Genomic DNA, 15,476 nt, shown 5'->3' on the forward strand with positions numbered 1-15,476 from the left:
TGTGGTGAGGGTCAGTGACATTTTTGAGAGGGTGGCTGATAGGGAGCATTCATAGAAACTCAGTAATAACCTCATAGCCCAGTGGCACAGCTGTGAGAGCACACTATGTGCTGCTGATGTGGAGAGCCTTTGAAAGTTCTGAGCGAAGCTAGGAGGCAAGAAATAGGTGCAATAAGGAGCAGCGGCCCATGGATAGGGACCAGAATCCAAGAGACAAACCTACTGACAAGCTCAAGAAAGGCCTCCCAGCTCCAAGGACTGGCATCCATGCAATGGGCAGGTGCGCTGAGTACCCAGAGCCATGAAGGAAGAGGGAGGATTCCTGCAGCCCTCGTTGCCACCTGACCAGAACCTTTGGGCTGAGGAGAAACTTTGATATCAACTTTGCTTCCCCCTTTTCTCTAGCTCCCTTTGGCTAATCTGAGGAGTTGATGTAGTGGTTCTTTAAAAGGTGTTTCACCTCCCCAAGACTCATTTTACTCTCCTATCATAAAATGGGGACAATAATTTCAGCCTATCTCACTGAGAAGATCAAACGAGAGAAAAGATCTCGATGTACCAGAAAATCACGGTGTCCTACACAAATGTCAGATATTGTATTCCAAGATGTGCTCTCTCTGGTAGAAACTACCAGATCTGCTGTGGTCCTGACTGTGGTTCCTTGGTACTTGAACTACTTTCTGGATGCTTATAAACCTTTTTTGTTTTTTTGTTTTTGTGGAGCAATGGGGTTTAAGTGACTTGCCCAGAGTCATACAGCTAGTAAGGGTCAAGTGTCTGAGGCCAGATTTGAACTCAGGTCCTCCTGAATCCAGGGCTGGTGCTTTATCCACTGTACCACCTAGCTGCCCCCATAGACCTTTTTTAAACTATGATTGCTCTGGATTTGGGTGATGATGTTCCTCACACTTTTCCTTTTGGAGTTTCTTTTTTTCTTTTTTCTTTCTTTTTTTTTGGGGGGGAGGCGGGGTGGGCAGTGAGGATTAAGTGACTTGCCCAGGGTCACACAGCTAGTGTCAAGTGTCTGAGGCCAGATTTGAACTCAGGTCCTCTTGACTCCAGGGCCAGTGCTTTATCTACTGTGCCACCTAGCTGCTCCCTAGAGTTTCTTTCAAGAGGTGATCAAATGGGGCAGCTAGATGGTGCAGTGGATAAAGCACTGGCCCTGGAGTCAGGAGGACCTGAGTTCAAATCCGGCCTCAGACACTTATCACTTACTAGCTGTGTGACCATGGGCAAGTCACTTAACCCCAATTGCCTCACCAAAAAAAAAGAGGTGATCAAGTGGGTTCTTTCTGTCCTTACTTTGCCCTCCAGTTGTAAGAGAGCTGGACAGTTTTCATTCATTAAATTTCTATTATTTGCCAAGCTCCAAATAGTATCAGAATAGATATCCTTGCTTTACTTCTATTTTTAATGTGACACCTGTTTCTGCATCCCTTTATTTCAAATAAAAATATTTTTTTATATTTTTTAGGAAAATCCCACTATTCTGATGCATTTTAATACTTTCAACCCGAGCAGGCATAATACTTATTAAGTCTTTTCTGAATATATTGGTTAATTATTATTAATGATTAATTATTGATTGGATTATTAATACTTTGCTATTCTCATTGCTTTACAAATCTTGAGCCATCCTTTCATTCCTTTTTTTCATTTCTTTTGTAAATATATACTTTCTATAAATATCTTGCTTATAAGGTAAAATTTTCTGACATGTATTTATTTTGTAGAATTCTATTTAACATTTTTGCATTAACATTCACTTTTAATATTGCTTTTTTCCTTCTTACATCCAAGCAGTTAAGACCTTATTTACTTAATAAAAAGAGTTAGGTAGAACACTTATCTTTCTCTAGTCTTGAAAGCAATAAGTGTGTGTATGTATGTAGCAACATATGTGTGTGCATACATACATAAATGTTGTTCAGTCATGTGTGACTCCTCACGACCCTGTGGATCGTATCGTTCATGGGGTTTTCTTGGCAAAGATACTGGAGTGGTTTGTGATTCAGTGGATTAAGTAAACAGAATGACTTGCCCAAGGTCACATAACTAGTACATGTCTGAGGCCAGATTTGACCTTGGTCTTCTTGACTCTAGGCCCAGAGCTCTATGCACTAAGCCATTCTAGCTTCCCCGAGACACACACACACACACACACACACACACACCCCATTTAATAAGTTTTTATGTGTTAAGTATAATTATTAATTTATGTAGTTTATGTATGTGTATATCTACATATACTTTTATTTTTACAAAATTCTTTTTTTTTTTTTGGCAGGCAATGGGGTTAAGTGACTTGCCTGAGGTCATACAGCTAAGGAGTGTCAAGTGTCTGAGTTCAGATTTGAACTCAGGTCCTTCTGAATCCAGAGCCAGTGCTTTATCCACTGCAACAACTAGCTGCCCCTACAAAATTCACTTTTAAACTGAGTATTTTTACATGGTTTATTTAAGTTTTTTTTTGTAAATATGGTTATTTGGTGGGTTTTGTATATATTGTTCTCAACAAAGTTCTAATCCTATGCCTTCTCATGGTGTAGAGGAATCTCAAAGGCCTTCCTTCTGAATCCACTGTGATGGTAGTAGAAAAGGAGCCAAGAGCACTCAAAAATCAATTTTTTGCTCTATAGACATGATGTAAATGTAGGTACTCTAAATATGAGATCTTTGCCATTGAAGTGACATGGAAGAAATTAATCCCATCAATGTTGATATTCTTGTAATAAATGAAACCAGGGATTGTGTGACTGGCAAGATAGCAGAATAGTTATTTTCTGCAAAGTTCTCCCAAGTCCAAAATCTCAAATAAATTATGTAGCTCATATGGAATCTGCACCTGAATCCACAACATAAGACAAATACCACAAAGGTCAAAGACCTGTAATGGAATAACATCAGACAACTTAAGTAGTCAGAGGTCCTACTGAAGGCCCCGTCTGACACAATACCACATGCTGAACACAATTAGCACAATCTCATAGGTTTGTGGTCATGTTGGCTAGTGAATTGCTGCCTGGTCCTCCCACGGAAGTAATTCACCTTTATCGCATAGAAAGCAGAGGACATTTATTTTGCTTGGCCTCTCAAAGAAAAGAGAACAATTGAAGAAGTGGGCAATAGAAGGCCCAAATAGGGGCAGCTAGGTGGCACAGTAGATATAGCACTGGCCCTGAATTCAGAAGGACCCGAGTTCAAATCTGGCCTCAGACTCTTGACACTTACTAGCTGTGTGACCCTAAGCAAGTCACTTAATCCTCATTGCCCTGCAAAAAAGAATAGAAGGCCCAAATAGTTCAGAGTCAGACCTGAAGAGAAAGAGCTTTAGTCCAAGAAACAAAAGACTGAAAGCCAGCCTATTGGCAGCTTTTCCTGATCAAGGACTGAGACTGAGGGTTCAGAACTAACTGAAAGACACAGCCTTCAGGATCTGTGCAGCACTGGAAGAGAGAAGGAGTAAAGAGGGTGGAGGAAAATCAGAGAATTAATTAGAAATACAAGAAAAAGGGTGAAGGAACATAAGTCCAAAGAAAAAGTCCTAATAAAAACCTAGCTCACAAGAAGATAATAGAGTGATCCATAAAGACAGAAGAAAAAAACAAGGAAAAAAATCTCAAAAGAGACCAAAATATGAACAAATATTATACCCTGAAAGGAACCAAAAATTCCACACATTGGCTCCTCTCCCCAAAAGAATTAAACAGATTACCACAGAACAATAGCCAGAAACTAAAATGACAAAACAGAAGAAAATATTGAAAAATTTTTTGTCAAAAAATCAGTACAGAATTGAAAAACAAACCAACACTAGAGTAATGAACTTAGAAGGCATACTGAACATTCTTTTTTTTTTTTAAGTGAGGCAATTGGGATTAAGTGACTTGCCCAGGGTCACACAGCTAGTAAGTGTTAAGTGTCTGAGGTCTGATTTGAACTCAGGTCCTCCTGAATCCAGGGCCAGTGCTCTATCCACTGCATCACCTAGCTGCCCCCTGAACATTCTTTCCAAAGGAGAAAAGGTTCTGAGAGATGATGTGATAGGTTTGGACTTTGAAAGTATAGAAGTGGAAGATAGTTGGCAGAGTAATAATAATATTTATATAGGGGTTACTATGTATAAGGCACTATGCTAAGTGCTTTACAATTAATCTCATTTGATCCTAACAAGCCTGGAAGATAGGTGCTATTATTATCCCCACTAATAGCTGAGGAAACTAAGGCAAACAGGTGACAGGCAGGATCACACAGCTAGTATGTCACTGAGTTCATAGTATTCTTCCTACTGTATCACCTAGCTACAAGAGAATCAGAAGTAAAAATATTTTTAAAGAAATAAGCATTTATATAGTGACTACTATGTACTAGGCATTGTATTCTACCCTTTTTACAGATATTTGATCCTCATGATGACACTGTGAGGTAGGTGCTATTTTCACCGCCATTTTACAGTTGAAAAAATTGAGACCTGTGGTGTTTAAAAATTTATAGGAGGGCAGCTAGGTGGTGCAGTGGATAGAGCACTGTTCAGGAGAGTGTGACCAAGCACTCCACTTACGGGGTGCGAGCTTAAAAAGGAGGAGAGAATGGAAGTGGTCTCTCGCTCTTGACATACACACACTGGCTCAGGTTTGAACAGCGTGTTCGGGTGATCAGCCCTGGTCCTCGGTGGCAGCATGTGCTTGACACTGGTTCTCAGCCTGAGAGGTAGCTTTGGGATTCGGTGAGTTTTATAAAAGAATATAGACTAATATATAATATAGACTAAGCTTAGATCTAAGACTATTTATTTGTATTTCTACTTTCCTCTTTCCCTAATCAGTATCACCTGTTTGTTGGCTAATTAATTCCCAAACAATAAAAGCTAAGTAATCCATCTCTAATTAAAGCTCAGAGGTTTCTTTCTCTTACTTGTCTGGGAGATATATAAGGGAAAGGTTAAAGGGCAGTTTAATGCTCTTATATCCAATTTTGTTTGTTTGTTTGTTTAGTGAGGCAATTGGGGTTAAGTGACTTGCCCAGGGTCACACAGCTAGTAAGTGTTATGTGTCTGAGGCCAGACCCGAACTCAGGTGCTCCTGACTCCAGGGCCAGTGCTCTATTCACTGCACCACCTAGCTGCCCCTTATCTAATCAATTTTTAAAATGAATGTTCAAAAAGATAAATGAGGTATTTCTGAAAAAAAAGGAAACAAGCAGAATATTTGATTAGTAAGCACTACCAAAAACCCAAAGAAAGGTCCAATCATTAGAAGAAAAAATTATAAAACAAGAAACTGACCTGAGAGATAAAAGAAAGAACAAAGAAGGGTCCTCAAGGAATGACAATGAACTAAGAAGCTAAAGATTAAGGGATAATTTTATAGATTCAGATGAAGGAACTGAGGAAGAGCTGGATTAATATTCCAAGGATAATCTTTTTTATGGGAGGGATAATTCAATAGGAAGTTGTATGAATAGGGAGGTAGGAAATAAAAATAGAAGGGAGCTGGAGCTGGACCATCTACTGAGTTCATATGTGAACAATGAAGCCTCCTCAGTACAGGTATTGGGAAGGCAGGGAACAAAATCAGGATCCTAAAGGAATGCCATCAGCCCCTTGTGGGCTCCTGGCCAGGATCTTTCTGCTGAGGAAGAACTAAGGTAGCCATAAACACTGCTGATCACCTTCCCTAGTTCCCTTCATTGAGTCTCTGAGGCAGTGGTTTAGTGCATTAAGGTTCAATCTCCTTTTCCTCACCAATTAACATGTATTAACATGTCCTACCTCACCAACTGTGAGAATCAAATGGCAAAAAAGATGTACGAGTGCTAGAAAAGTATGGTGCCTTGTACATTAGTAAGATATTAGCAACAATATATGAAAGCACATAAGTATACAAGGCTACTTTTTCGTCTTCCCTGAACCCTCCTCTCATTCACAGCCCCAGTTCATCACTGAAGGATTTATGTTCTATCTAGGTCTTGGGTTCAAGTATGATGAGATCCTGGAGTTTGGTGCTCTTGGGGATTCCCAAAGAACTGTTATTCTAGTGATCCTCCTAAAAAACTAGGAACCTCCAGGGTTCATTCCATCTGCCTTTGGACCCAAGACATTGGCAGGTGTGTGCAATGGGGAGGAAAAGTGGTTATTCATTTTATTGTTCAAAATTAAGTCCTATGGGTAAATGTTGTCAGGTACTGATAGACATGTCCCAAGCATCCATAATGGCCATGGGGAAGCCAGAGAAAGCAATTGAGCTACAGGATGAGGCAGTTTTTCCCATACACTGTTTAGTGGCCAGAATTGGCCAACTTTATCACTACAAGTGATCTAGGGGCACAGACTTACAGCGCAAGGATCCCTACTAATCAGTGGGCAAAGATGTATGGAGGGAAGAAGATGGACATTCAGGCCAAGCACCACTATAATGACTGATCTCCCTGACTACAGAGTTCAATGAAGTTGGAAATCAAGTCATTTTATCCAATCCCTTCATTTTACAGATGAGAAAACTGAGACCCAGGGAAGAAAGCATGAGAGGTGGGTCTTGAACCAAGCTCCTCTGCCTCCAGAGCCAGTGCCTTTTTTACTGTATTATTCTTTTTTTTTAATCTAATTTTATTTTTAATTTATGAAATAAAGCAAGCATTCCCATGACACAGTATAATAAAAAAGATAATTGCACATGGAACTGCAGATCTATGTACAATTTGCTATTCCTTTTAAATATACAACAAAGTTATCATGTAAATTTTTCCCCTTTTTTTCTTCCTTCCTCCTGTCTCCCCCAACCCTAGAGATGGCCACCATTAGACACAAATCGGTATATATAAATATATGTAAAATTATTCTATACATACTTATATTTATCAGTTCTTTCTCTGGATGCAGATAGTGCCTTTCTTCATATGTCCTTTATAGTTAATTTGGGTATTTATAATTCTGTTTACAGTGTTTGCTTGGTTCTGCTCATTTCACTCTTCATTATTTCATGCAAGTCTTTCCATGTTTTTCTTTTTTTTTTTTTAAAGTGAGGCAATTGGGGTTAAGTGACTTGCCCAGGGTCACACAGCTAGTAAGTGTTAAGTGTCTGAGGCCAGATTTGAACTCAGGTACTCCTGACTCCAGGGCCAGTGCTCTATCCACTGCGCCACCTAGCTGCCCCCATGTTTTTCTAAGATCATTGCGCTCGTTATTTCTGAAAGCACAATAGTTTTTTATATCACAGTACTATTCTTTTAACTCTTATCAAAATAATGCCTTTTTCGTTTTTTTCACATGAACATGTTATATCTGGCAAATAGCCTCCTTGAAGGCAGGAGCCTTTACATTTGTCCATCACCACAGTTCCTCTCATAGGTCTTTTTTTAAAAATTCAGCAATGACAATTTATTTTCAGAATGTCATCATCTAAAAAAAAAAAAGCAGGTATCAAAAACAGCAGAGAGTTTTCTGAAATTCTATACCAGTTTTCATAGAAGTAACTGATATGTGAACTGGTGTCAGACGTAAGTATTAGACACAGGCTGGTTTCCTCCTGGTCAAATGCATTCAGGTGGTCCCAGGTGGTTTGCTTTAAAGTTCCTGAAGAATAGTTTGTTGTTGTTTTTTGTTTTTGTTTTTGCTTTTTTTTTTGTGGAGCAATGAGGGTTAAGTGACTTGCCCAGAGTCACACAGCTAGTGTCAATTGTTTGAGGCTGGATTTGAACTCAGGTCCTCCTGAATCCAGGGCCAGTGCTTTATCCACTGCACCTAGCTGCCCCGAAGAATAGCTTTTTTTTTTTTTTGGCAAGGCAATGGGGGTTAAGTGACTTGCCCAAGGTCACACAGCTGGTAAGTGTCAAGCGTTTGAGGCCAGATTTGAACTCAGGTACTCCTGAATCCAGGGCCAGTGCTCTATCCACTGTGCCACCTGGCTGCCCCCTGAAGAATAGCATTTTTTTAAAAGTAAGGCAATTGGGGTTAAGTGACTTGCCCAGGGTCACACAGCTAGTAAGTGTTAAATGTCTGAGACTGGATTTGAACTCAGGTCCTCCTGACTCCAGGGCCAGTGCTCTATCCACTGTGCCACCTAGCTGCCCCTGCACCTGTCATTTTTGAGATAATTGATTTGGTTTATCCAACAAAGTAAACATTTTTTCTGAGTGGCTGTTTCTCTCTCTTTTTTTTTTTTTTTAGTGAGGCAATTGGGGTTAAGTGACTTGCCCAGGGTCACACAGCTAGTGAGTGTTAAGTGTCTGAGGCTGGATTTGAACTCAGGTACTCCTGACTCCAGGGCCAGTGCTCTATCCTCTGCGCCACCTAGCTGCCCCGGCTGTTTCTCTTAAAAAATAAAACATCAGGGCAGCTAGATGGCACAGTTTATAAAGCACTGCCCCTGGATTAAGGAGGACCTGAGTTCAAATTTGACCTCAGACACTTAACACTTTACTAGTTGTGTGGCCCTGGGCAAGTCACTTAACCCTCATTGCCCTTGTAACGATTGGAATAACGCCACCTGCTGGATACTTACTGTAGAAGAGTTCTGCCCATGAGGCGAAGGTCTTTGAGGGCAAGACCAGGAGTCTTTTCTTCAGGAGTCAGGAAGTGACGCGGACTAGTGGGAGGAGGAAGGAAGAGACTGGCGCTCAGTCTCGCGCTCTTTCCTCTGGACTCTGGCGGAGACGGGAGCTAAAAATGTGCTCTCCCTTTAATAGATAGGAATCTAGGCCTTTTTCTCTCTCTTTACCAAATTCTTATTCTCCTTAATAAATGCTTAAAAGTCTAACTCTTGCTAAAGCTTATAATTTATTGGCGACCACTCATTAGATATTTTAGACAGTTTAGCTAGAATTTTAGCCCTTAACAGATGGCTGACCACGAAGAGGAAAGCTAACCCTCAGTCTTCTTCTGATCTGCTGGTTGGGTAAGAAATTTCCCCTCCCTCTCCCTTTAACTGCTAAGTACTGGCGCACTGGCTGTGTTTTCCTTTAAATTTTTTCGAATGGACCTTTTAAACTCCCTAATTACCCTATTTTTGATTTTAGTCTGTTTAACCAGACAAATGGGAGATAAGATCATGTTAATGCTTTGTTTTTGTGGATTTTCTATTTTTCTTTTTATTTTTGTTAAAAGAGCCAGCAACTTACTCACACAAGGAAATATCTCTCCCTCTCCCAACCATGCTTTTTCAGAGAAGCCTGAAGAGATTCCTGCAGCTTTTCCCAGTTCTAACACTAATTGTTGCTTTAATTTTGCATGCCTGGAGGCAATGACCCACCCTCTAGAAGCTTTTAATCCCCTAGCACCTAGAGGCAAAGTGGGAGAAGAGGAATCCAGGCCTGAGTTCAAAATCAAGTCTGATTCAAATTGCTCTGGTCCCTCCCCTCCTCCCCAGACCCCACCCTCTACTCCTCCCATGGCCAAGCCCATTACTTCCCCTGCCTGGGAAGTCCAGAGATCTGATGCGCATGCTCAACTTTCTGTAACTACATTTGCAGCTTCAGGCTCAGCCCTTCTCCAGCCTGGCTGTGCTTTTGAGACAATCTTAGAAAACTCTTTAAATTCCAGATATGCTCGTTTTGTTCATAATTTTGCTAACCTGCTTTTGTCTTTCATTAGTAATCTTATAAAGCATTTGTATGGTGAAAAGCCCGACAGACAATATAGAGGGGTTAAAGAAGAAAAACTTAAGCTGAATAAGAATGACAATCATCAACATAGTTCAAGACTCTGCTTCTTTTGGCATGGAAGGGTATATATTGTACAGGAATGTAGAAGTAAGCAGCAAGGTATTGATATGAGTATTGGGGATTTTAGATATCGGAATCAAAAGTGTTCTGAATTCACTCAGAGTAATTGTATCAGTTCAGAGGTTACATAGGATTTCTATGCTATTACATCTACATTTTGAAATTAATGGTAATGGGTTTATTTTCATAGAGATTTTCATGCTTTTGAGATTGTGTCTTATACTTAGTTTTTTAAAACAAGGAGAATATTTGTAAAAGCTTTTTATAGTCATGTGATCAAGTTTATATTTTATAATACTCTTATTAATATTAAGTTCACATTCATTTAGTCCTAGTTTGAATTTCATTGTTTTTTATTGTTCCATGTGTATTTTCTTCTATTCGTTTATCTATCTAATTTTGAAAAATTGCAAGATGGTTTTGATTTCATAATACAATGTTAATTCTAGGAGTATTGTGCTCCCATATTCTGAGTTGTTTTTGTTTTTCTCAACTGATTATTTGATCAAACTCTTTAAAGCATTTCCCTGGCAAATTGGTTGCCATGGCAAGTGTAAATTGATTCTAGAAGTATTATTTTTGATAAGCATATTCCAAAAAAAAAAAAAAAAGAGGGGAACATTTGTAAAAGTTGTCTTTGAGATTGTGTTGTGCTTTAACTTGTATTTAAATATGTTCAGATTTTTCAAAAAAGTAATTGTATGCTAAGTAAAAAAAAAGGTATTATTTGAAATTGTTGCATAATTATATATTATATTCTGAGTCAAGATGTATTCACATTTTTTGCAATCATTTATTATCCTCAATTTTTAAATCCATATGAGACTTGGATTATGGGAACTTATCATTTAAGACATTAATTGCCTTTATTCTGAGTTATCAGATGCCAGTTGGCCAAGATGCCATCCAATCACAAGAGGAATACATGCAAGAGCAGACACTGAACTGTCACATGAGGGGAGACATGCATGAAGTCAAGGTATGGCCGAGGGAACGGCTTTTGACAAATGTTGAGGTTGGATTCTCTTGGTTTAATATTTTATTCTCTTTTTCCCCACAATATTGTACAGATGGCTGGAAGTATTCATCCCACCCATCTCACTTCTACACCTGGCTTCTATGCTCCCTCCTATATGCCTGATGCCATGGACATCTCAATCCCATGCATCTGATTAAGTCTGACTCAGTTTCTTCCAATATGTTTGGTGGCATGGACATATATTCCATCCACCTATTTTAAGCCTGGCATACTGTATGGGCAGTACATATTGCTCAAGTGTGGGAATGCTCATATCCCATCATTTCTCTTCTTTTATGGTAACCCCCATAATTATCTCAGGTGTCATGATAAATACAGTGTTGAATTTGGCCTTGACACCTGTTACCAATTATATTAGATTTTTTAATTTCTCATAATGGCATGAGGATAATTAGGCAGATGATGCAAAAAGTGATGAAACAAAGATAAAAAATTATTTTTAATAATTAATATCGCAGCAATTGTCTTCTCAATTACCCTCCATAAGGGGGGGACTATAGTAATATTATAATTTTAAAGAATGGTTCAATTTTTGTTTTATTATATGTTTCATGTGTAACAACTAAGATTCTGAATTCCCTTAGACATGTTTTTGAGAACTTTCATTGTTTGATTTGATTATTGACAAAGCTATTTTAAAGTTGTGTTAAGCTCAATTTTGTAGGAAATTTTCCTGGCTGATTACCAGCATCCACACATCAACCCCTGAAAAGACTTCCATTCCACGACTACACCTAGAGGACATCTGAGAAAAGACTTTCAGAGACTTTAAATGAACAGTTTTGATTTGTTCTTTTTGTTGGTTTTTTTCTCTTTCTGTTATAATATACACCATCTGTAACATGTACTCTCTGCAGAGGCCCTCCCTTTGCAAGACTAATGTCAAAGCGTCGGTTCATGAGGACAAAAAAAAAAAAAAAATCGCCCCTCTGAACAAAACTTTCCTCTCTTCCTTTTCTATATTGTTGTTCACATATTATTAGTTAGCAATAGTTATTATATTCTTTTTACTGTTCCGTCAAGGAAACATTTTGTTTCTTGAGGAACAACAGGGGGGACTGTAACGATTGGAATAACGCCACCTGCTGGATACTTACTGTAGAAGAGTTCTGCCCATGAGGCGAAGGTCTTTGAGGGCAAGACCAGGAGTCTTTTCTTCAGGAGTCAGGAAGTGACGCGGACTAGTGGGAGGAGGAAGGAAGAGACTGGCGCTCAGTCTCGCGCTCTTTCCTCTGGACTCTGGCGGAGACGGGAGCTAAAAATGTGCTCTCCCTTTAATAGATAGGAATCTAGGCCTTTTTCTCTCTCTTTACCAAATTCTTATTCTCCTTAATAAATGCTTAAAAGTCTAACTCTTGCTAAAGCTTATAATTTATTGGCGACCACTCATTAGATATTTTAGACAGTTTAGCTAGAATTTTAGCCCTTAACACCCTGCAAAAACAAACAAAAAAACCACTGTAATATTACATGGGGGCAGCTAGGTGGCGCAGTGGATAAAGCACTGGTCTTGGATTCAGGAGGACCTGAGTTCAAATCCAGCCTCAGACAATTGACACTTAACTAGCTGTGTGACCCTGGGCAAGTCACTTACCCCTCATTGCCCGCCCCCCCCCAAAAAAAAAATAAAAAAAAAATTACATTGTGAGATTTAAAATTGGATATTAGATCATAAATCTACCCTACTTAACCTTTCCCTTAATTTATCTCCCAGACTAGTAAATGGAAGAAGCTTCTGGTTTTCTAGATAGACCATTTATTGTATGGTAGTCACAAGGTGATGTTGATTAGAAGGATAGGAAAGTAGAAACACAATACAAATCTTCTTAAGTCTAAGCTTAGTCTATATTCCGTATAAAACTCACCAAAAGAGAAGGCCACCTTTGGGGAGAGAGAGACCGTCTGTGCAGCGCAGTCAGGAGACCAGCAGAGCAGGAAAAAACTCCCACTTCCATTCTCTCCTTGCCTTTTAAGCTCGCACCCCAGAAGTGGAGTGCTAGCAGGCAGTCTGACCTGCGCAGCAGGCGGACTGGCGTGCATAGCTCATGCCGTTGGTCTCCTCCCCGAAAGGGTGGTCCTTAAAAAAAACTGGCGTCTTTCAGTTATCCTAACCGACTGTTAAAAAACTGTCATATTTTTTTTACCACAACATGGAATGTGTGTTTGGATCAGAATCAAATCTTCTGAGATCGCAACTACCTGAAGAACACTGATCATAGAGAATACAGGACACATACCAGTTGTACATTTCATACTGTCAAAGGCAGCTACTATAGCATTTTATTCAGGTGCTGCCCAGGATGTGAATCATATCATGATTCCCATTTCCTTTTCCATTAGGATCACAGTTCCCTTAAACAGGGCCATTCCATGGGGGCAAAAGCATTATGCTTATGCTAGTCAGGCAGTAATATTGTGCAGATAATTCTTGATGTACTATGACTCCTTCTTCTGGATTTTGAATAGTCAAAGAAACTGAGAAGATATAAATAGTATATTTAGTATATTTGCTGAGAGAAAGAACACACAACTCACAACACAAATAATCTGGATGGAACGAGAACCAAAGCTGCAAGGTGTGTGTATTTTCTTTAAAAAAAAAAAAAAATCTGGGGCAGCTAGGTGGAGCAGTGGATAGAGTACCAGGCCTGGAGTCAGGAGTACCTGAGTTCAAATCCAGCCTTAGACACTTAACACTTACTAGCTGTGTGATCCTGTTACTGTATACAAAGTTCTCTTGGTTCTACTCATTTCACTCTTCATTCTTTCATGCAAGTTTTATCATGTTTTTCTAAAATCAACTCACTCATCATTTCTTATTTGTTTGTTTGTTTTTGTTTTTTTTTGTAGGCAATGGGGACTTGCCCAGGGTCACACAGCTAGTAAGTGTCAAGTGTCTGAGGTCGGATTTGAACTCAGGTCCTCCTGAATCCAGGGCCAGTGCTTTAACCACTGCGCCATCTAGCTGCCTCTCACTCATCATTTCTTACAGCATAGTAGTTTGCACAGTTTCCCTGCTTCTCATCCCCAATCTCTGTTCCTATTTGACTTCGATGAGAACCCCTATAAAAAACCAGCCTGCTTCACCTGTATTGGCCACTTAACTCCATCCAGCACCCAGGGGCCTGCCCTGTGTTCATCTTCTCTGTTTGCCTCTTCATTCTGTATTTTCCCTCCTTTACCGAAGTTTACTCCCCCCCCCTTCTATACTCTCCTGTCTTGTGCTAAATTTTGTATGTCTCTCCACTTCTCTCCCCTAGAAGCATCAGCTATCATATAGAATTGTCACTAATCATTTCAGCATCTGCACTTACATCCTGAGTCTTAAACTTAGGGAATGTAGAATATTAGGCCCTTCCTCTCCCTGGCATGAGGACTCTGACTAGGGGCCCCATTTGACTATCTCTTGGGTTTTTCCCTGACAACTAAGTAGCAGATAAGGGAGATTGTGGCCTTTCCCTGTGCTGGGAGGTCCCTAAAGAAATTCCAGGTTCAATCAATCCCTATCCTACCAAATGCTTTCTTCTCCACAACACTCTGAGGAAGGAAGATGAGCAAACTGAGGCTCAGAGAACAATCAAGAGAGGTTTCCTGTTTTCAAGGTCATGTCTAACCTTTGCCATCATTACACTGTCCCTAACGATTATCAGTTAAGGACACATTGAGTACAGGCTGTCTGTGGCCTATGGCAGGGTTGGCTAGGCGGCACTGCGGACACGGTCTGTAAGACATTAGTTCAAACTGTCTAAGGCTGTAAAAGTTATTTAACCTCTGGCTGGCTCAATTTTCTTGTATGTGAGAGGGACATAGGGATACGACCCTCCACTGAGATGGAAAGCGCCCCCCCCCCCTTCGGCCTAGTGATCTGATCTCAGGGTCTTAAGACCCCTTAGAGCTCCGTTTCCCTCTCTCTCCGTTTTTTTTCTAGAGAGAGGCAATAACGGGAAGCTACTATCCCCCTTTCTAAATATAGACATATCAACTTAAAAATTGCTTCATAGAGTCTGCACCGAGACATTATGTAGACGTGATACATTGTTGCAGAAACAGAAAATTTTGCAAAATAATCTATGGCTGAACAACCCAGGAGAGAGACTTATCGCTGAACATTCCAGGAGAATGATTTATTGCTGAACCCAATTACCGCATTTTGCTCAAATTAGATGTCTGTAAAGAGTATAAAAACTGCTTGGTTTCCTAAACCTCGGTGTGTCACACCTCCTGGTTGTCCCAGTGAGTGTGGTACACCTTTCTTTCGAAAGAAATAAAATCAGTGCTTTGGCCTCCTTTCTCCTCGAGTCTCTATTACAGGGGTCAGTGGGTGTACTTCCCATCCCACTCATATGTGAAATGGGGATAAAACCACCTACTGCCCAGGGTAAATTGAGTTAATATGTAAAAGTCCTCTGCACACTTTAATCCCTTCCCGTAAAAGGAGGGTAAGTTTTTTTGTTTTTTGTTTTTTTTAAGTGAGGCAGTTGGGGTTAAGTGACTTGCCCAGGGTCACACAACTAGTAAGTGTTAAGTGTCTGAGGCCGAATTTGAACTCAGGTACTCCTGACTCCAGGGCCGGTGCTCTATCCACTGCGCCATCTGGCTGCCCCAGGAGCCTAAGTTTTTCTACAGTAAATAGTAAGCACCGTACTACATGAAGTACCCCTCCTCCAGCACCCCCCATCTAGATCTCTGGTTCCTCTAATAACCCCGCCCCACTTTC

This window comes from Dromiciops gliroides, chromosome 4 (genome assembly GCF_019393635.1).
Source record: "Dromiciops gliroides isolate mDroGli1 chromosome 4, mDroGli1.pri, whole genome shotgun sequence".
Taxonomy (NCBI): Eukaryota; Metazoa; Chordata; class Mammalia; order Microbiotheria; family Microbiotheriidae; genus Dromiciops; species Dromiciops gliroides.